This window comes from Rhinoraja longicauda, chromosome 19 (assembly GCF_053455715.1).
Source record: "Rhinoraja longicauda isolate Sanriku21f chromosome 19, sRhiLon1.1, whole genome shotgun sequence".
Lineage (NCBI taxonomy): Eukaryota > Metazoa > Chordata > Chondrichthyes > Rajiformes > Arhynchobatidae > Rhinoraja > Rhinoraja longicauda.
Genome location: NC_135971.1, coordinates 3046205 through 3060800, shown reverse-complemented (window position 1 = coordinate 3060800; position 14596 = coordinate 3046205). Strand labels below are relative to the sequence as shown.

Sequence of the window (14596 nt, the reverse complement as noted above, 5' to 3'; positions counted from 1 at the left end):
GGATGGGGGATGGGGGGTGGTGGGGATGGGGGGGATGGGGATGGGGATGGGGGATGGAGGGGGGAGATGGGGGAAGATGGGGGGGAGATGGGGGGGAGATGGGGGGGAGATGGGGGGGATGGGGAGGAGATGGGGGAGATGGGGGGATGGGGGGAATTGGGGATGGGGGGAGATGGGGGGAGATGGGGGGAAGATTGGGGGAGATGGGGGAAGATGGGGGAGATGGGGGGGATGGGGGGTGGTGGGGGGAATGGAGGGGATGGGGGATGGGGGATGGGGGATGGAGGGATGGGGATGGGGGTGGAGGGAAGGGGATGGGGGGTTGGGGGATGGGTAGATGGGGGAGATGGGGGGGATGGAGGGGATGGGGGGATGGGGGATGGGAGGATGGGGATGGGGGTGGGAGGGATGGGGATGGGGGGTTGGGGGAGATGGGGGAGATGGGGGGGATGGGGGGATGGGAGGGATGGGGATGGGAGGATGGGGGGGGTTGGGGGAATGGGGTGGTGGGGGAATGGGGGGTTGGGGGAATGGGGGGGTGGGAGGAATGGAGGGGATGGGGAGATGGGGATGGGGGGATGGAGGGATGGGGGGTGGGGGAATGGGGGGTGGGGGATTGGGGGGGATTGGCCGGGTGGGGATTGGGCGGGATGGAGGGTGGGGGGATTTGGGGGGGGTGGAGGGTGGGGGGATGGGGGGATTGGGGCGGATTAGGGGGGGGGGTGGGGGGTGGTGGGGGGATGGTGGGTATGGGGGTGGGGGGGAAGGGGTGGGGAGATGGGGTGGAGAGGGTGGGGTGTGAGGGATTGGGGGGGTTGGAGGGGATGGGGGGATGGGGGGGATGGGGGTGGGGGGTGGGGGGATGGGGGGGTGGGGGGATGGGGGGTGGGGGGTGGGGGGGTGGGGGGGGTTGGGGGTGGGGGATGGGGGATGGGGGGATGTGGGGGATTTGGGGGGAGATGGGGGGAGATGGGGGGATGGGGTTGGGGGGATGGGGGGTTGGGGGGATGGGGGTGGAGGGAGATGGGGGGTGGGTGATGGGGTGGGGGGTGATGGGTGGGGGGGGTGGGCGGGGGGGGGGGTGCGGGGGTGGGGGGGTGCATGGGGTGGGGGGGTGATGGGGTGGGGGGGTTACCCCAGAGGGAGGGGGGGCAGTTAGAGGCAGGGACCCCAGGCAGGGGAAAATCCCTCTGCTCTGGTCCCATCCCTCCATCCCCCCTCACCTCCTCTCCTCCCACTCCCCTCCCAAAATCTTCCCCTCTACCCCCCCCCCCCCACTACCACTCTCTCCCCTACGCCCAATCTCCCCCCCCCACCTCCTTCCATTCTCCCCCCTTTCTCCCCTAAGTCCAACTCTACTCCTCTCCACCCTCCTCACTCTCCACCCACCCCTCACGCTTCCCCCCTACTCTCTCCCCCGCCTCTCTCCCCCCACTCTCCCCCCCACTCTTCCCCCCCCCCCTCACTCTCCCTCCCCCACCCTCACTCTCTCCCCCCCCTCACTCTCCCCTCCCCCACCCTCACTCTCCCCCCCCCACCCTCACTCTTCCCCCCCCTCACTCTCCCCCCCCACCCTCACTCTCCCCCCCCACCCTCACTCTCCCCCCCCACCCTCACCCCCCCCCCACCCTCGCTCCCCTCCTCACTCTTCCCCCCCCTCCCTCACTCTCCTCCCCCTCTCACTCTCCCCCATCACCCCCCACCTCACACTCTCCCCATCACTCTCCCCCCTCACACTTCCCCACCCTCACTCTCCTCCTCACTCTCTCCCTCCCCCCCTCACTCTCTCTCCCCATCACTCTCTCCCATCACTCTCTCCCCCCTCCCTCACTCTTTCCCCCCCTCACTCCCTCCCCCTACCCACACTCTTCCCCCCCTCACTCTCCCCCATCACTCTTCCCCCACCCTCACTCTTCCCCTCACTCTCCCCCTCCCTCACTCTCCCCCTCCCTCACTCTCTCCCCCCTCCCTCACTCTCACCCCTCCCTCACTCTCACCCCCCCTCACTCTCACCCCCCCTCACTCTCACCCCCCCTCACTCTTTCCCCCTACCCTCAATCTCCCCCACCTACACTCCCCCCTCACTCTCCCCCACCTACACTCCCCCTCACTCTCCCCCCTTCCTAACACTTTCACCCCCCCCTCACTCTCCCCCCTTCCTAACACTTTCACCCCCCCTCACTCTCTTCCCCCTCCCTCACTCTCTCCCCCCTCCCTCACTCTCCCCCCCTCACCCTCCCTCACACCCCCCCTCACTCTCTCCCCCCCTCACACTCTCACCCCCCCTCACTCTCTCCCCCTACCCTCACTCTCCCCCCACCTACACTCCCCCCCTCACTCTCCCCCATCACTCTTCCCCCCCTCACTCTCCACTCTCTCCCATCACTCTTCCCCCGAACCCTCACTCTTCCCCCCCTCACTCTCCCCCCCCTCACTCTCCCCCCTTCCTAACACTTTCACCCCCCCTCACTCTCTTCCCCCTCCCTCACTCTCTCCCCCCTCCCTCACTCTCCCCCCCTCACCCTCCCTCACACCCCCCCCTCACTCTCTCCCCCCTCACACTCTCACCCCCCCTCACTCTCTCCCCCTACCCTCACTCTCCCCCACCTACACTCCCCCCCTCACTCTCCCCCATCACTCTTCCCCCCCTCACTCTCCACTCTCTCCCCATCACTCTTCCCCCGAACCCTCACTCTTCCCCCCCTCACTCTCCCCCCCCTCACTCTCCCCTCCCCCCTCCCCCCAACCTCACTCTCCCCCCCCCACTCTCCCCCCTCACACTCTCCCCCCTCTCACTCTCCCCCTCACACTTTCAACCTCTCCCACCCTCTCCCACTCTCTCCCCTCCCTCACTCTCACCCCCCCTCCCTCACTCTCACCCCCCCTCCCTCACTCTCACCCCCCCTCACTCTCTCCCCCCTCCCTCACTCTCCCCCACCCTCACTCTTCCCCTCACTCTCCCCCCTCCCTCACTCTCACCCCCCCTCACTCTCTCCCCCCTCCCTCACTCTCCCCCTCACACTCCCCCTCCCTCACTCTCTCCCCCTCACCCTCCCTCACTCTCTCCCCCCTCCCTCACTCTTCCCCTCACTCTCTCCCCCTCACTCTCTCCCTCCCCCCCCCCCCCCCAGACTCACCCCGTTGCATCTTTGACGGCGTTGGCGGTTGCGTTCCCGGCCTCGATGCCTTCGATGGTGAAGTTCTGGGGGTACTCCACCCCATCCAGCTTGGGCACGCAGCGTCCGAAAACTGCCAGCGGGGGTACGCCGGGATCAGTGGGGGTACGCTGGGGTCAGTGGGGGTCAGTGGGGTACGCGGGGTCAGTGGGGTACGCGGGGTAAGTGGGGTACGCGGGGGTCAGTGGGGGTCAGTGGGGTACGCGGGGGTCGGTGGGGTACGCGGGGGTCGGTGGGGTCAGTGGGGGTCAGTGGGGTCAGTGGGGTCAGTGGGGGTACGTGAGGTCAGTGGGGGTCAGTGCTGTATGCGGGGGTCAGTGGCGGTCAGTGGGGTACGCGGGGTCAGTGGGGTACGCGGGGGTCAGTGGGGTACGCGGGGGTCAGTGGGATACGCTGCGGTCAGGGGGTACGTGGGGGTCGGTGGGGGTACGTGGGGGTCAGTGGGGGTTAGTGGGGTACGCGGGGGTCAGTGGGGTACGTGGGGGTCAGTGGGGTAGGCGGGGGTCAGTGGGGGTCAGTGGAGTACGCGGGGGTCAGTGAGGTACGCGGGGGTCAGTGGGGGTCAGTGGGGTATGCGGGGGTCAGTTGGGGGTTAGTGGGGGTCAGTGGGGGTCAGGGGGTACGCAGGGGTCAGTGGGGGTCAGTGGGGGTCAGTGGGGTACACGGGGGTCAGTGGGGTACGCGGGGGTCAGTGGGGTACCCAGGGGTCAGTGGGGTACGCGGGGGTCCGTGGGGGTCAGTGGGGTACACAGGGGTCAGTGGGGGTCAGTGGGAGTCAGTGGGGTCAGTGGGAGTCAGTGGGGTCAGTGGGAGTCAGTGGGGTCAGTGGGAGTCAGTGGGGTCAGTGGGGTCAGTGGGGTACGCGGGGGTCAGTGGGGGTACGCGGGGGTCAGTGGGGGTACACGGGGGGTCAGTGGGGGTACGCGGGGGTCAGTGGGGGTCAGTGGGGTACGCGGGGGTCAGTGGGGGTCAGTGGGGTATGCGGGGGTCAGTTGGGGGTTAGTGGGGGTCAGTGGGGGTCAGGGGGTATGCAGGGGTCAGTGGGGGTCAGTGGGGTACACGGGGGTCAGTGGGGTACGCGGGGGTCAGTGGGGGTCAGTGGGGTACCCGGGGGTCAGTGGGGTACGCGGGGGTCCGTGGGGGTCAGTGGGGTACACAGGGGTCAGTGGGGTCAGTGGGGTACGCGGGGGTCAGTGGGGGTACGCGGGGGTCAGCGGGGGTCAGTGGGGTATGCGGGGGTCAGTGGGGTACGCGGGGAGTCAGTGGGGTTCAGTGGGGTTTGTGGGGGGTCAGTGGGGGTCAGTGGGGTATGCGGGGGGTCAGTGGGGTATGCGGGGGGGTCAGTGGGGGTCAGTAGGGTACGCGGGGGTCGGCGGGGTACGCGGGTGATGGAGGGGCAAACAACCCCCCCACATGTTGGACCCAGAGTGGGGCAGGGGGTAACAGTCCTGAGTAATGGCTTCTCTTTGTTCCCCCCAACCCCTCCCCTCCCCCCCACCCCCACCCCCACCCCTCCCCCCCCACCCCACCCCTCCCCCTCACCACATCTCTCATCCCCCCCACCCCCACCCCTCCCCCCCACCCCACCCCTCCCCTCACCACATCTCTCATCCCCCCCCCATCTCTCCCCCCCCACCCCCACCCCCTCCCCTCACCACATCTCTCATCCCCCCCACCCCACCCCCCCCACCCCATCTCGCATCCCCCACCCATCTCGCATCCCCCCCACCCATCTCTCCTCCCCCCACCCATCTCTCCCCCCCACCCCACCCCCCTCCCCTCACCCACCCCATCTCGCATCCCCCACCCATCTCTCCTCCCCACCCACCTACAACCCCCCCACCCCCTCACCCCAACTCTCATCCCCCCCACCCATCTCTCACCCCCACCCATCTCTCATCCCCCACCCATCTCTCCTCCCCCACCCATCTCTCCTCCCCACCCATCTACCCCCGCACCACCCCCTCCCCTCACCCCATCCCCCTACCCATCTCCCCCCCACCCATCTCTCCTCCTCACCCCATCTCTCATCCCCCCCACCCATCTCTCCTCCCCCACCCATCTCTCCTCCCCCCACCCATCTCTCCCCCCCACCCCCACCCCTCCCCCCACCCCATCTCGCATCCCCCACCCATCTCTCATCCCCCACCCATCTCTCCTCCCCCATCTCTCCTCCCCCCCACCTCTCATCTCTCCTCCCCACCCATCTATTACCCCCCACGCCTTCCCCGCACCCAATCTCTCACCACCCACCCATCTCTCACCCCCACCCCCTCCCCTCCCCCCACCCCATCTCGCATCACCCACCCATCTCTCCTCCCCACCCACCTACTACCCCCCACCCATCTCTCTTCCCCCCCACCCATCTCTCCTCCCCTCCACCCATCTCTCGCCCCCCCACCCCACCCATCTCTCCTCCCCCCCACCCATCTCTTGCCCCCCCACCCCACCCCACCCATCTCACCCCCCCACCCATCTCTCACCCCCCCACCCATCTACCTCCACACCAGCCATCTACCTCCACACCACCCCCTCCCCTCACCCAATCTCTCACCCCCACCCATCTCTCATTACCCCCCCCACCCATCTCTCCTCCCCCCCATCTATTACCCCCCACCCCTTCCCCTCACCCAATCTCTCATCCCCCCCACCCATCTCCTCATCCCCCCCACCCATCTCTCCCCCCACCCATCTCTCATCCCCTCACCCCATCTCTCCTCCCCCCCCACCCATCTCTCCCCCCCCCCATCTACTACCCCCCCCCACCCCTTCCCCTCACCCAATCTCATCCCCCCCACCCATCTCTCATCCCCCCCCCCCCCCACCCATCTATCACCCCCGCCGGAGGTGTGTACTTACAGGGGGTGCTGGGCACGGTGTAGGGTGGACACAGTTCCTTGGCCAGGATATCCTGTAGTGCCTACAACAAGAACCACCACATTGTCAGCTGTCAGCACTACTCTGGGGGGCACCCAATGGGTGAGGGAGGGGGGGAGGGGGGGAGGATGGGGGGTGGGGTGCAGGCGAGATGGGGATTGGCGTGGCCAAGCTGCCCCGTGTTGAGAATGGAGTCTCACTGGGAGATCCTGACCCAATGATTGAACCTTGGACAAGCTGAGACCAGCGTGACATCTCATCTAAACATGGAAACGTAGACAATAGGTGCAGGAGGAGGCCATTCGGCCCTTCGAGCCTGTACGCACCGCCATTCATTGTGATCATGGCTGACCATTCACAATCAGTAACCCGTGCCTGCCTTCTCCCCACATCCCTTGATTCCACTAGCCCCCAAGAGCTCTAATTAACTCTATCCAAGTTAGGAAAAGGGGACGTACAACGAGATCTGGGTGTCCTAGTGCATCAGTCACTGAAAGGAAGCATGCAGGTACAGCAGGCAGTGAAGAAAGCCAATGGCATGTTGGCCTTCATAACAAGAGGAGTTGAGTATAGGAGCAAAGAGGTCCTTCTGCAGTTGTACGGGGCCCTAGTGAGACCGCACCTGGAGTACTGTGTGCAGTTTTGGTCTCCAAATTTGAGGAAGAATATTCTTGCTATTGAGGGCGTGCAGCGTAGGTTCACTAGGTGAATTCCCGGAATGGCGGGACTGTCGTACGTTGAAAGACTGGAGCAACGAGGCTTGGAATTTAGAAGGATGAGAGGGGATCTTATCGAAACGTATAAGATTATTAAGGGGTTGGACACGTTAGAGGCAGGAAACATGTTCCCAATGTTGGGGGAGTCCAGAACCAGGGGCCACACACAGTTTAAGAATACGGCCATTTAGAACGGAGATGAGGAAGAACCTTTTCAGTCAGAGAGTTGTGAAATCTGTGGAATTCTCTGCCTCAGAAGAACACGCGCGCACACACGCACACACGCACACACACACACACACACACACACACACACGCGCACACACACACAAACACACACGCGTGCGCACAGACGCGTTGTGAATTTGTGGAATTATTTCCTCAGAAGAACACACGCAAACTCACATACACACAAACACACGCGTACACGCGCGCACGCACACATGCACGCAAACACACGCACGCAAACACACACGCGCACACACACACAAACACACACGCGTGCGCACAGACGCGTTGTGAATTTGTGGAATTATTTGCCTCAGAAGAACACACGCAAACTCACATACACACAAAACACACGCGTACACACACACACACACGCGCGCACGCACACATGCACGCAAACACACGCACGCAAACACACGCACACACACACACACACACACACACACACGCGCACACACACACAAACACACACGCGTGCGCACAGACGCGTTGTGAATTTGTGGAATTATTTCCTCAGAAGAACACACGCAAACTCACATACACACAAACACACGCGTACACACACACACACGCGCGCACGCACACACGCACGCAAACACACGCACACACACACACACACACGCACACGCACGCACACACACACAAACACACACGCGTGCGCACAGACGCGTTGTGAATTTGTGGAATTATTTCCTCAGAAGAACACACGCAAACTCACATACACACAAACACACGCGTACACACACACACACACGCGCGCACGCACACACGCAAACACACGCACGCAAACACACGCACACACACACGCACGCACACGCACGCACACGCACACACACACACACACACACACGCGCACACGCGCACACACTTACCAGTCTTGTGGTGGTCAGGTTCAGTATTGGGTTGCAGTACTGTTGCTGGAACACCTGTGAAGCACTGACCCCAGGTACGAACGTCAGCACAGGTAGGAAAAACTCAGTTGGGCACTGTGCCACGCACACCTGAGGAACAAGGTAGAGAGTGAGAGACCCCCCCCAGGAGGACAGAGTCCGGCCCACCCCCCCCCCCCCCCCCTCCCTCCCCTCACTGCAACGTTATATTCACAGGTTCACGGTGAAGGGGAAAAGGTTTAACAGGAATCTGAGGGGTAACTTATCCACACCGAGGATGTATGGAACGAGCTGCCGGAGGAGGTAGTTGAGCCTGGGACTATCACAACGTTTATGAAACAGTCGGACAGATAGGTGCATGGATAGGACAGGTGTGGAGGGATATGGACCAAGCACAGGCAGGTGGGACTAGAGTAGATGGGGCACGTTGGCCGGTGTGGGCAGGTGGGACTAGTGTAGATGGGGCATGTTGGCCGGTGTGGGCAGGTGGGGACTAGTGTAGATGGGGCATGTTGGCCGGTGTGGGCAGTGGGACTAGAGTAGATGGGGCATGTTGGCCGGTGTGGGCAGGTGGGACTAGAGTAGATGGGGCACGTTGGCCGGTGTGGGCAGGTGGGACTAGTGTAGATGGGGCATGTTGGTCGGTGTGGGCAGGTGGGACTAGAGTAGATGGGGCATGTTGGTCGGTGTGGGCAGGTGGGACTAGAGTAGATGGGGGCATGTTGGTCGGTGTGGGCAGGTGGGACTAGTGTAGATGGGGCATGTTGGTCGGTGTGGGCAGGTGGGACTAGTGGGTAGATGGGGCATGTGGCCGGTGTGGGCAGGTGGGACTAGGTGTAGATGGGGCATGTTGGTCGGTGTGGGCAGGTGGGACTAGTGTAGATGGGGCATGTTGATCGGTGTGGGCAGGTGGGACTAGTGTAGATGGGGCATGTTGGTCGGTGTGGGCAGGTGGGACTGGTGTAGATGGGGCATGTTGGCCAGTGTGGGCAGGTGGGACTAGAGTAGATGGGGCATGTTGGTCGGTGTGGGCAGGTGGGACTAGCGTAGATGGGGCATGTTGGTCGGTGTGGGCAGGTGGGACTAGCGTAGATGGGGCATGTTGGTCGGTGTGGGCAGGTGGGACTAGTGTAGATGGGGCATGTTGGTCGGTGTGGGCAGGTGGGACTAGTGTAGATGGGGCATGTTGGTCGGTGTGGGCAGGTGGGACTAGTGTAGATGGGGCATGTTGGTCGGTGTGGGCAGGTGGGACTAGTGTAGATGGGGCATGTTGGTCGGTGTGGGCAGGTGGGACTAGTGTAGTTGGGGCATGTTGGCCGGTGTGGGCAGGTGGGACTAGAGTAGATGGGGCATGTTGGTCGGTGTGGGCGGGTGGGACTAGAGTAGATGGGGCATGTTGGCCGGTGTGGGCAGGTGGGACTAGTGTAGATGGGGGCATGTTGGTCGGTGTGGGCAGGTGGGACTAGAGTAGATGGGGCATGTTGGTCGGTGTGGGCAGGTGGGACTAGAGTAGATGGGGCATGGTTGGTCGGTGTGGGCAGGTGGGACTAGTGTAGATGGGGCATGTTGGTCGGTGTGGGCAGGTGGGACTAGTGGTAGATGGGGCATGTTGGCCGGTGTGGGCAGGTGGGACTAGTGTAGATGGGGCATGTTGGTCGGTGTGGGCAGGTGGGACTAGTGTAGATGGGGCATGTTGATCGGTGTGGGCAGGTGGGACTAGTGTAGATGGGGCATGTTGGTCGGTGTGGGCAGGTGGGGACTAGCGTAGATGGGGCATGTTGGTCGGTGTGGGCAGGTGGGACTAGCGTAGATGGGGCATGTTGGTCGGTGTGGGCGGGTGGGACTAGTGTAGATGGGGCATGTTGGTCGGTGTGGGCGGGTGGGACTAGTGTAGATGGGGCATGTTGGTCGGTGTGGGCAGGTGGGACTAGTGTAGATGGGGCATGTTGGCCGGTGTGGGCAGGTGGGACTAGTGTAGATGGGGCATGTTGGTCGGTGTGGGCAGGTGTGACTAGTGTAGATGGGGCATGTTGGTCGGTGTGGGACTAGTGTAGATGGGGCATGTTGGTCGGTGTGGGACTAGTGTAGATGGGGCATGTTGGTCGGTGTGGGCAGGTGGGACGAGTGTAGATGGGCCATGTTGGCCGGTGTGGGCAGGTGGGACTAGTGTAGATGGGGCATATTGGTCGGTGTGGGCAGGTGGGACTAGTGTAGATGGGAAATGTTGGCCGGTGTGGGCAGGTGGGACTAGTGTAGATGGGGCACGTTGGTCGGTGTGGGCAGGTGGGACTAGTGTAGAAGGGAAATGGTTGGCCGGTGTGGGCAAGTTGGGCCGAAGGGCCTGTTTCCATACTGTATCACTCTATGAAGGGCGTGTGGCATTTCGGTGGGACCAGTCTGTTGCTGGATGTGCTCCTCAGGTCGACCAGTGTGTCATGGTGTGTCAGTGTGAGCTGTATTGTCCAAGATGCTTAAGTAAGCATGCAGGTACAGCAGGCAGTGAAGAAAGCCAATGGAATGTTGGCCTTCATAACAAGAGGAGTTGAGTATAGGAGCAAAGAGGTCCTTCTGCAGTTGTACAGGGCCCTAGTGAGACCGCACCTGGAGTACTGTGTGCAGTTTTGGTCTCCAAATTTGAGGAAGGACATTCTTGCTATTGAGGGCGTGCAGCGTAGGTTCACTAGGTTAATTCCCGGAATGGCGGGACTGTCGTATGTTGAAAGGCTGGAGCGACTAGGCTTGTATACACTGGAATTTAGAAGGATGAGAGGGGATCTTATAGAAACATATAAAATTCTTAAGGGGTTGGACAGGCTAGAAGCAGGAAACATGTTCCAAATGTTGGGGGAGTCCAGAACCAGGGGCCACACAGTTTAAGAATAAGGGGTCGGCCATTTAGAACGGAGATGAAGAAAAACTTTTTCACTCAGAGGGTTGTGAATCTGTGGAATTCTCTGCCTCAGAGGGCAGTGGAGGCCAATTCTCCGAATGCATTCAAGAGAGAGCTGGATAGAGCTCTTAATGATAGCGGAGTCAGGGGTACGGGGAGAAGGCAGGAACGGGGTACTGATTGAGAATGATCAGCCATGATCACATTGCATTCAAGAGAGAGCTAGATAGAGCTCTTAAGGATAGCGGAGTCAGGGGGGTATGGGGAGAAGGCAGGAACAGGGTACTGATTGAGATGGATGTTTCTTTTTTTGTGTGTTTTTGGGGTTGTGTAATTTGAATGCCTATTTAATGCTTTTATTGTTGGACTGTGGGTGACCGAATTTCGTCCAATATTGGATGACAAATAAAGCTATCTTGATCTTGATCTTGATGATCGGCCATGATCACGGTGAATGGCGGTGCGTACAGGCTCGAAGGACCGAATGGCCTCCTCCTGCACCTGTTTTCTACGTTCCCATGCGACATAGGTACACGGGGCAATCGACTAAACAGAAGTACAGGTGACAATGGGGTTGCTTTGCGCTGTTACCTGTGTAGTGGGACATTGCAGTCCGTTGAGAGCAGTGGTGAGGATGCCGGTCGGAGAGATGCATTTCAGGATGTCAAAGTAGAAGACGTAAGGCTTGGCGCTGCGGACGAGAGCAGGAACGACAGTCAGCGAGACGGGTGACCATCGGTCCCAGGGGGGGTCGGTCGAATCGCCTTCCCCCCCAACTCCCCCAAACAGTAGTTTAGTTTAGCTCAGTCTTCAGGAGAGCTCCCCCTCTCCTCCCCCCACTCACCATCAACGACATCATTATTACCTGAATGGTGGCCAATTAGGAAACGGGGAGATGCAACGAGACCTGGGCCCTTCAGCCCAACTTGCCCACACCGGCCAACATGTCCCAGCTACATGAGTCCCACCTGCCTGCGCTTGGTCCATATCCCTCCAAACCTGTCCTATCCATGTACCTGTCTAGCTGTTTCTTAAACGTTGGGAATAGTCCCAGCCTCAACTACCTCCTCTGGCAGCTCGTTCCATACACCCACCACCTTCTGTGTGGAAAAGTCTCCCCTCACATTCCCGCTAAGTCTTTTCTGCTTCACCGTGAACCCATGTCCTCTGGTCCTCGATTCCCCCACTCTGGGCAAGAGACTGTGTGCGTCTACCCGATCGATTCCTCTCATGGTCTTTGGCGGCTGTCTGTAGGTGCCAGCGTTTTGCTGAAAGCAAGCGTGCAGGTGCAGCAGGCAGTGAAGAAAGCGAATGGTATGTTGGCATTCATAGCAAGAGGATTTGAGTATAGGAGCAGGGAGGTTCTGCTGCAGTTGTACAGGGCCTTGGCGAGACCGCACCTGGAGCATTGCGTACAGTTTTGGTCTCCTAATCTGAGGAAAGACATTCTTGCCATAGAGGGAGTACAGAGAAGGTTCACCAGATTGATCCCTGGGATGGCGGGACTTTCATATGAAGAAAGACTGGATAGACTCGGCTTGTAATCGCTGGAATTTAGAAGACTGAGGGGGGATCTTATAGAAACATACAAAATTCTAAGGGGTTGGACAGGCTAGATGCGGGAAGATTGTTCCCGATGTTGGGGAAGTCCAGAACAAGGGGTCACACAGCTTAAGGATAAGGGGGAAGTCTTTTAGGACCGAGATGAGAAAGTTTTTCTTCACACAGAGTGGTGAATCTGTGGAATTCTCTGCCGCAGAAGGTAGTTGAGGCCGGTTCATTGGCTATATTTAAGAGGGAGTTAGATGTGGCCCTTGTGGCTAAAGGGATCAGGGGGTATGGAGAGAAGGCAGGTACGGGATACTGAGCTGGATGATCAGCCATGATCATATTGAATGGCGGTGCGTACAGGCTCGAAGGGCCGAATGGCCTAATTCAAGAGAGAGCTGGATAGAGCTCTTAAGGATAGCGGAGTCAGGGGGTATGGGGAGAAGGCAGGAACAGGGTACTGAGTTGGATGATCAGCCATGATCATATTGAATGGCGGTGCGTACAGGCTCGAAGGGCCGAATGGCGTCTATTGTCTATGTTTCTAAGCTTCTGACTGTCTACCCTGTCTATGCCTCCGATGAGGTGTACATTGAGACACTGATATCAAAGGCATCCCTGGCCCCCACCCTGCCCCCCTCTCCCCCACCCCCCGCTCCCCCTCACCCCAAGATTCCAGCACAGGCGAACCCCCGACTTACTCATTGCCCCCGATGCCACAGTACATGCCAGTGGAGTTGCGTGGGTAGATGACCTCTCGGGGATCGCCGTACAGCCATGCTGTGGGAAGACGAGGAGAGGAGAGGGTCAGACAGTGCAGTCCTCCAGACGGCTAGACAGGCAGATGGACGGACAGACAGCGTAAGCCAACCCCGACCCCAGCAGATAATGTGGACACCCAGACAACTGGAGCCCAGGACTGGAAGCCATGGTCACCGGAACCTGCCTGACCCGCTGAGTTACTCCAGCACTCTGTGAAACGTCACCTATCCATGTTCTCCACAGATGCTGCCTGACCCGCTGAGTTACTCCAGCACTTTGTGAAACGTCAATCAACCCAACCCAACCCAACCCAACCCAACCCAACCCAACCCAACTCTCCCCAACCCAACCCAACTCTCCCCAACCCAACTCAAACCAACTCAACCCAACCCAACTCAACCCAACTCAATCTCCACCCATTCCTTCTCTCCACAGATGCTGCCTGACCCGCTGAGTTACTCCAGCACTCTGTGAAACGTCAATCAACCCAACCCAACCCAACTCTCCCCAACCCAACTCACCCCAACCCAACCCAACTCAAACCAACTCAACCCAACCCAACTCAACCCAACTCAATCTCCACCCATTCCTTCTCTCCACAGATGCTGCCCGACCCGCTGAGTTACTCCAGCAATCTGTGAAACGTCATCTATCCATGTTCTCCACAGATGCTGCCTGACCCGCTGAGTTACTCCAGGATTTTGTGTCGACCTTCTCCACTCAATGCCCGGACTGATGAAGGCCGGCAGGGTGAAAGCAGTCAATAGACAATAGGTGCAGGAGGAGGCCATTCGGCCCTTCCAGCCTTTACGCACCGCCATTCAATGTGATCATGGCTGATCACTCTCAATCAGTACCCCGTTCCTGCCTTCTCCCCATACCCCCTCACTCCGCTATCCTTAAGAGCTCTATCCAGCTCTCTCTTGAAAGCATCCAACGAACTGGCCTCCACTGCCTTCTGAGGCAGAGAATTCCACACCTTCACCACTCTCTGACTGAAAAAGTTCTTCCTCATCTCCGTTCTAAATGGCCTACCCCTTATTCTTAAACTGTGGCCCCTTGTTCTGGACTCCCCCAACATTGGGAACATGTTTCCTGCCTCTAATGTGTCCAATCCCCTAATTATCTTATATGTTTCAATAAGATCCCCCCTCATCCTCTGTGAAACGTCAATCAACCCAACCCAACTCTCCCCAACCCAACTCACCCCAACCCAACTCACCCCAACCCAACCCAACCCAACTCAAACCAACTCAACTCAACTCAACTCAACCCAACTCAATCTCCACCCATTCCTTCTCTCCACAGATGCTGCCCGACCCGCTGAGTTACTCCAGCACTCTGTGAAACGTCACCTATCCGTGTTCTCCACAGATGCTGCCTGACCCGCTGAGTTACTCCAGCACTCTGTGAAACGTCACCTATCCATGTTCTCCACAGATGCTGCCCGACCCGCTGAGTTACTCCAGCATTTTGTGTCGACCTTCTCCACTCAATGCCCGGACTGAT

General features: G+C 60.1%; 1 protein-coding gene across 1 annotated transcript in view; it reads left to right on the top strand.

Annotated features, from left to right (window-relative positions):
* Positions 1 to 14596, top strand: part of LOC144603008 (zinc-binding protein A33-like) — an 852507-nt gene that overhangs the window by 525948 nt on the left and 311963 nt on the right.